Source organism: Oncorhynchus masou, unplaced genomic scaffold (genome assembly GCF_036934945.1).
Source record: "Oncorhynchus masou masou isolate Uvic2021 unplaced genomic scaffold, UVic_Omas_1.1 unplaced_scaffold_543, whole genome shotgun sequence".
Classification (NCBI taxonomy): domain Eukaryota; kingdom Metazoa; phylum Chordata; class Actinopteri; order Salmoniformes; family Salmonidae; genus Oncorhynchus; species Oncorhynchus masou.
The window spans coordinates 339,038-347,615 of NW_027011844.1; the positions used below are offsets into that span (position 1 = coordinate 339,038).

An 8,578-nucleotide genomic window follows, 5' to 3' on the forward strand; every position below is an offset into this window, starting at 1 on the left:
CAAAACAACGTCAAAAGTACAGTTGTATTCCAGCCTCGAAGCCCCCTGTCAGTTCTGGGAGCATCAGAGGGAAATTATTGCAGACAGTTGTCTATTGACAGCTAGAAAACACACCCTCATCATCCTCTATTCCTCCATCTCCTCCCGTCTCTCAAGAGTTAAAACGACAAGGTTTCTGATAGATTGATGGTCAGGATCCATCACAACTAAAACGGCCTGAAGCCTGGTTCTAGATCTTCCTGAAGCCTGGTTCTAGATCTTCCTGAAGCCTGGTTCTAGATCTTCCTGAAGCCTGGTTCTAGATCTTCCTGAAGCCTGGTTCTAGATCTTCCTGAAGCCTGGTTCTAGATCTTCCTGAAGCCTGGTTCTAGATCTTCCTGAAGCCTGGTTCTAGATCTTCATCATCACCACCATCACCATCATCATCACCACCACCATCATCATCACCACCACCATCATCATCATCATCATCACCACCACCACCATCATCATCATCATCATCATCATCCGTTATGTAATAAATCTTCATTAGTGTTTCTTTCATACTGAGATTCAACACACATCAGACTCTCTGGAAATAACTTGTAGGGTAACTAGAGGATCGATCAGGTGGGGAAGCGCTCAACATCTGACTTCTGAGGTTCTGAGATAAACAACACCCACAGCCTGTTTCAATGGTTCCCTGTCTGTGACAGCTTGGCCGGTATCCAACCAACGGTCTCAGTAGATACACACTAAAACCACACCCAGCACATCTGGCATTGGACAATAATAAATCATGTTTCAACCAGCATTAGAGTCCCGTACCGATCAAACTGAGCCCAGTACATTTAGATAGGCAGTCGACAAACATCGGAAACATCTGGACATTTTCTTTTATCAAAAAACAATGTAAAAAAAAACAACATCCGGATATCTTTTTTTTTTTAAATATCTTTTTTCTACTTCTCAGCAACATGCAAATAGTCCAAAACAATTCCTCATAAAAAATAAATAAATACGAGGATTCAAATCCATCTGCCAAACTCTTCCAGAATTATTATAATCATTTTCTACCTAATTGTATTATTTCAATGATAATAAAGAAAACACCTGTCTCTAAATCAATTATAAATATGACCCAGGAGATTCTATAACTGGAGACAACTCTGACTCTAAAGTTCAGGGTCAAAGCTAATTTGACATGGGAGGGGGGTCAGTCAGACTGACGCCAGGCTTTTACTTCCTAGTAAACGAACGTTGTCTCATCATCCAATCAAAAGTCTCTTCTGTTCCCCGCAGTGAGATCGAACAGGGTAGAATAGAAGGAGAAACAGGAAGCTCCTGTCGAGTGATAAATAACATGTTTACGGATCTATTCTCTTGATATATGATCATAATTTACATGCATACTGCTGGTGACCCAGTAAGGGTGGGCGGGGGTTAGAGATGGAGGGCGGGGTTAGAGACGGAGGGCGGGGTTAGAGACGGAGGGCGGGGTTAGAGATGGAGGGCGGGGTTTAGAGACGGAGGGCGGGGTTAGAGATGGAGGGCGGGTTTAGAGATGGAGGGTGGGGTTAGAGATGGAGGGCGTGTTTAGAGACGGAGGGGCGGGGTTAGAGATGGAGGGCGGGGTTAGAGATGGAGGGCGTGTTTAGAGACGGAGGGCGGGGTTAGAGATGGGGGGCGGGTTTAGAGATGGAGGGCGGGGTTTAGAGATGGAGGGCAGGGGTGAGTGATGGAGGGCGCAGTTTAGAGACGGAGGGCGGGGTTTAGAGACGGAGGGCGGGGTTAGAGATGGAGGGCAGGGTTAGAGATGGAGGGAGCGGTTGACTCTGATCTCTAGTCTCCTACTATATAGAGACTGACTGGGATCTACCTGGCTGATATGGTCTCCTACTATATAGAGACTGACTGGGATCTACTATATAGAGACTGACTGGGATCTACTATATAGAGACTGACTGGGATCTACTATATAGAGACTGACTGGGATCCACCAGTCTGATATGGTCTCCTACTATATAGAGACTGACTGGGATCTACTATATAGAGACTGACTGGGATCTACTATATAGAGACTGACTGGGATCCACCAGTCTGATATGGTCTGCTACTATATAGAGACTGACTGGGATCTACTATATAGAGACTGACTGGGATCCACTATATAGAGACTGACTGGGATTTACTATATAGAGACTGACTGGGATTTACTATATAGAGACTGACTGGGATCTACTATATAGAGACTGACTGGGATCTACCAGTCTGATATAGTCTGCTACTATATGAGACTGACTGGGATCTATATAGAGACTGACTGGGTTCTACTATAGAGACTGACTGGGATCCACCAGTTTGATATGGTCTCCTACTATATAGAGACTGACTGGGATCTACTATAGAGACTGACTGGATCCACCAGTTTGATATGGTCTCCTACTATATAGAGACTGACTGGGATCTACTATATATAGAGACTGGCTGGGATTTACTATAGAGACTGGCCACAGGATCTACCAGGCTGATATGATATCTATTATAGAGAGACTGACTGGGATCCACTATATAGACCTGACTGGGATCTACAGGCTAATATGATCTCCTATGTAGAGACTGACTCTGATCTACTATGTAGAGACTGACTGGGATCTGCTATATAGAGACTGACTGGGATCCACCAGTCTGATATGATCTCCTACTATATAGAGACTGACTGGGATCCACTATATAGAGACTGACTGGGTTCTACTATATAGAGACTGACTGGGATCCACCAGTTTGATATGGTCTCCTACTATATAGAGACTGACTGGGATCTACTATAGAGACTGCTGGGATCTACTATATAGAGACTGACTGGGACCTACCAGTCTGATATGATCTCCTACTACATAGAGACTGACTGGGATCTACTATATAGAGACTGACTGGGATCTACTATATAGAGACTGACTGGGTTCTACTATATAGAGACTGACTGGGATCCACCAGTCTGATATGAGTCTCCTACTATATAGGGACTGACTGGGATCTACTATATAGAGACTGACTGGGATCTACTATATAGAGACTGACTGGAACCACCAGTCTGATGTGATCTGCTACTATAGAGACTGACTGGGATCTACTATATAGAGACTGACTGGGATCTACTATATAGAGACTGACTGGATCTACTATATAGAGACTGACTGGATCTACTATATAGAGACTGACTGGGATCTACTATATAGAGACTGACTGGGATCTACTATAGAGACTGACTGGGTTCCACCAGTCTGATATGGTCTCCTACTATATAGAGACTGACTGGGATCTGCTATATAGAGACGGCTGGGATCTACTATATAGAGACTGACTGGGATCTACTATATAGAGACTGACTGGGATCTACTATATAGAGACTGACTGGGTTCCACCAGTCTGGTATGATCTCCTACTATATAGAGACTGGCTGGGATCTACTATATAGAGACGATCTACTATATAGAGACTGACTGGGATCCACCAGTCTGATATGATCTCCTACTATATAGAGACTGACTGGGATCTACTATATAGAGACTGACTGGGATCTACTATATAGATCTGGGATCTACTATAGAGACTGACTGGGATCTACCAGGCTGATATGATCTCCTACTATATAGAGACTGACTGGGATCTACTATATAGAGACTGACTGGGATCCACTATATATGAGACTATATAGAGACTGACTGGGATCTACTATATAGAGACTGACTGGGTTCTACTATATAGAGACTGACTGGGATCTACTATATAACTATATATATAGAGACTGACTGGGATCTACTATAGAGACTGACTGGGATTTACTATATAGAGACTGACTGGGATCCACCAGTCTGATATGATATCCTACTATATAGAGACTGACTGGGTTCTACTATATAGAGACTGACTGGGATCTACTATATAGAGACTGACTGGGATCTACTATATAGAGACTGACTGGGATCTACTATATAGAGACTGACTGGGATCTACTATATAGAGACTGACTGGGATCTACTATATAGAGACTGACTGGGATTTACTAAATAGAGACTGACTGGGATCCACCGGTCTGATATGATCTCCTACTATATAGAGACTGACTGGGATCCACCAGTCTGATATGGTCTCCTACTATATAGAGACTGACTGGGTTAGGGCTACAGGGGTCAGAGATACAGGGATCAGGGGTCAGGGGTTAGGGATACAGGGTCAGGATACAGGGGTCAGGGTTAGGGCTACAGGGGTCAGAGATACAGGGATCAGGGTCAGGGTTAGGGATACAGGGGTCAGAGATACAGGAGTCAGGGGTTAGGGTTAACATTAGTATCGGGTAAGGTGATAGTGAGGTGTGGTTGGTGTTTGGGGTTCCATCTCTACAAGTGGATATGACCTGAGTACAGCGTTAGGCTGCTGGAGAGAGATGCATGATACCGTCACAGCCCTGTGTATAGCAGGTTAGGTATATATATATAGTGTATGTCAAACAGGTGGACTACAGATACACCGAGATGTGTTGTATCTCCCCATCCCTCAGACAGGCCTGACTGGTAGACTCTGTGGACAGGACACACCCGTAAGTACATTTACATTACATTTAAGTCATTTAGCAGACGCTCTTATCCAGAGCGACTAACAGTAAAGGGATAGTTACTGTAGCGAGGAACAACATGAGTCACGTTGTAAAGGGACCGTTAGGAACAGAGACATTACTGCACTTTGACTACAGGTGGATTTGTTTGGTTGTCTAGATATCTACACGGACACATCTCAGCCCACCTCTCCTCCTCCTCCTCTCCTCCTCCTCCTCCTCCTCCCCTCTTCCTCCTCCTCCTCCCCTCCTCTCCTCCCCCTCCTCCTTCTTCTTCCCCTCCTCCTCACCCTAGAAATAAATCTAATCTCATCCCCGGCAGAGAGCATCAGACACAGTCAAAGCTTAAACATTTGACTCAAATATAACTTGAAAAAATTAATAATGAAGTAACAGGAATTGACTTGGTTTAAGTTCCGTTAACTCATAAAAAACACGAGTTCAAGAGTCCAAACTGATTTCCTTGGTTACTGTTTGAGTAAAGTGAACTTGTTTAGATAACAGAGAACAGTGTTCAGGTGAGGCCTCCTCTTCTACTTTATAAAAACATACATTCACAGGAGGAAGACGGAACAAAACAACCATTATAGACAGGAGGAAGACGGAACAAAACAAACATTATAGACAGGAAGATGACGGAACAAAACAAACATTATAGACAGGAGGATGACGGAACAAAACAAACATTATAGACAGGAGGATGACGGAACAAAACAAACATTATAGACAGGAGGAAGACGGAACAAAACAAACATTATAGACAGGAGGAAGACGGAACAAAACAAACATTATAGACAGGAGGATGACGGAACAAAACAAACATTATAGACAGGAGGATGACGGAACAAAACAAACATTATAGATCTCTAGAAGAAAATGTGGTGCATTAATGCATAGAGTTATTTCATCATCACAGCAATAAAATACTTTCTGTATATACAACGTGAGATAAACAGAACACACACCGCTCTGCTGTCTGTCTGTCTGTCTGTCTGTCTGTCTGTCTGTCTGTCTGCAGATGAAGACATGTCTATCAACATCCATGACAGAGAGCATTTGAACAGACAGATGCATATGGGATCAAATACACACAACACACAACACACGTGTCCAGGACTGCTGTCCTCTTCTGTCTGTCTGTCTGGGAGATCAATGTGATCGTGGACCAGGACAGGAAACAGGAAATAGAGCTCCTGTAGAGGATTTGAAGGAGCACCGTCAATCTCCCATCTCACTTCCTGTAAGGGTCAGAGGTCAGCCAGGCGCTGGTTCCTGATTGGCTCACGTGAGGGCAGAGTGTCATAAATGTTTGTTCCTGATTGGCTGGCTGGTGTGAGGAGTGTCAGAAATACTTTGGCTACAGATTTATGTGGCTTTAGTCCCTGAAACTAAATAACACTGAGTTACAACCTCACTACCTCTCTCTCCCCCCTCTCTCTCTCTGTCCCCTCCCTCCCCTCTATCTCTCCCCATCTTTCTCTCTCTCTGTCTCTCTCTGTCTCTCTGTCTCCCTCTCTCCGTCCCTCTCTCCCCCTTCTCTCTCTCTCTCTCTCTCTCTCTCTGTCTCCTCTCTCCGTCTCTCTCTCCCCCTTCTCTCTCTCTCTCTCTCTCTCTCTCTCTCTCTCTCTCTCTCTCTCTCTCTCTCTCTCTCTCTCGCTCTCCCCCTCCCTCCCTCTCCTCTTCTCTCCCTCCCCCTTCTCTCTCTCACCTCCCTCCCTCTATCTCTCCCCCTTCTCTCTCTCTCCCCCTCCCTCTATCTCTCCCCCTTCTCTCTCTCTCTCTCTCTCTCTCTCTCTCTCTGTCTCTCTCTCTCTCGCTCTCCCCTCTCTCTCTCTCTCTCTCCCTCCGTCTCTCTCTCCCCCTTTTATCTCTCTCTCTCTCTCCATCCAACCCGTCTCTGTCCAGATCAGGCCACACCCTCTGGATGGGGTTTAGTCTTTTTCTGACGATCCCTCCCTACTACAGTACCAGGCTCTGTCTCTCATTGGGCAGTTCTCCTGTTCATCGAGCTAAACCCCGCCCTGCTGTTAAAGTGCGAGGGACTTGTGGCTGGTTCATTGCTCGATAGGCCAGCGGACATGCCACTCGTGTATCTGTGCTCTGGTTGGTCGAAGGTGAACTGTGGGAGGGGCTTGTAGTCACTGTAGAGGAGGAAGGTCTCGTGTCAGAGTTCAGGGACGGAGTGTGTGTGTGAATGAGGTAGAGTATGTGTACGGATAAGAGTGTGTGCATGGGGCAGGAGGTGTGTGTGTGTGTGTGTGTCGGGGTGTGTGTTACCGCGTGAGGGAGAGTCTGTAAGTGTGTGGTGATGTGTTGGCGCGTGTGTAGGCGTGAGTGTGTGTACCGGTGTGTGTGTCGGGCGTCAGCCTGTGTGTGGGAGTGTGTGTGTCGGCGACGTCGTAGGAGGGGGTCCTGCGTCTCAGCAGCAGGTTACAGTCTGCCTGCGGCTCCGAGGCGGCCTGCTGGGTCACACGGGGTGGATGGAGATGCAGGGTGGGCTCATCCTCTTCTTCCTGTGACCTCTAACCTCTGACCCCTGACCCCTGGGCCTCCTCTCGTCCCCGTCCACCTCCCACCCCTCCTAGCAGTGGGTCCTCCGGAGGGGACGGGCAGATCTCGATGGAGTGTGGTCGCTGGTCGTCAGGACAACGGGGCTTATCCAGGAAGCACTGGGTGTCTACGTCGAAGCCCTTCCTCGGGTCGTGAGCTTGTAGCCCCGCCCCCAGCAGGCTGAGCGCACTCCCTCGGCTCCTCAGGGAGGGTGGGGAGTCGGGGGAGGCGTAGGGGGAGAGGGGAGTGACACCGCCCACTTCCATGTCTGTCCCACCAATGGCGCGCTGAGCTGGTGATGTGCCACACCTCCTCGTCGGCGGGATCCGAGAGGAAGGGCGGAGAGGGGGGGCGGGAGGGGGAGAGCAGGCGGAGGGTGGAGAGGGGCTCCTGTCTGTCTACTGAGGCAACACTCTGAACCTCCACCGAGTCCACCTTCACAGCCACCTGGAACACAGAGAGGACACAATGGGGAATGTTAGGGTCACAGCCACCTGGAACACAGAGAGGACACGATGGGGAATGTTAGGGTCACAGCCACCTGGAACACAGAGAGGACACAATGGGGAATGTTAGGGTCACAGCCACCTGGAACACAGAGAGGACACAATGGGGAATGTTAGGGTCACAGCCACCTGGAACACAGAGAGGACACAATGGGGAATGTTAGGGACACAGATACTTGGAACACAGAGAGGACACGATGGGGAATGTTAGGGACACAGACACCTGGAACACAGAGAGGACACAATGGGGAATGTGAGGGACACAGATACTTGGAACACAGAGAGGACACAATGGGGAATGTTAGGGACACAGACACCTGGAACACAGAGAGGACACAATGGGGAATGTTAGGGACAGAGACACCTGGAACACAGAGAGGACACAATGGGGAATGTTAGGGTCACAGCCACCTGGAACACAGAGAGGACACAATGGGGAATGTTAGGGTCACAGATACCTGGAACACAGAGAGGACACAATGGGGAATGTTAGGGTCACAGATACCTGGAACACAGAGAGGACACAATGGGGAATGTTAGGGTCACAGCCACCTGGAACACAGAGAGGACACAATGGGGAATGTTAGGGTCACAGACACCTGGAACACAGAGAGGACACAATGGGGAATGTTAGTGTCACAGATACCTGGAACACAGAGAGGACACAATGGGGAATGTTAGGGACAGAGACACCTGGAACACAGAGAGGACACAATGGGGAATGTTAGGGTCACAGATACCTGGAACACAGAGAGGACACAATGGGGAATGTTAGGGACACAGATACTTGGAACACAGAGAGGACACAATGGGGAATGTTAGGGTCACAATGAGACAAATATTTGCGAAAGTTTTGTGGTGGAAGACTAAGCATGGTGTGTGCGTGTGTGTGTGTGTACTCACCTGTCTACGCAGCCCCCTGGGCGAG

The 8,578-nt window shown here is 47.6% G+C and overlaps 1 pseudogene; it reads right to left on the reverse strand.

Moving 5' to 3' along the window:
• Positions 1-6,557: 6,557 nt before the first annotated feature.
• Positions 6,558-8,578, reverse strand: part of LOC135536004 (voltage-dependent T-type calcium channel subunit alpha-1H-like) — a 118,685-nt pseudogene continuing 116,664 nt past the window's right edge.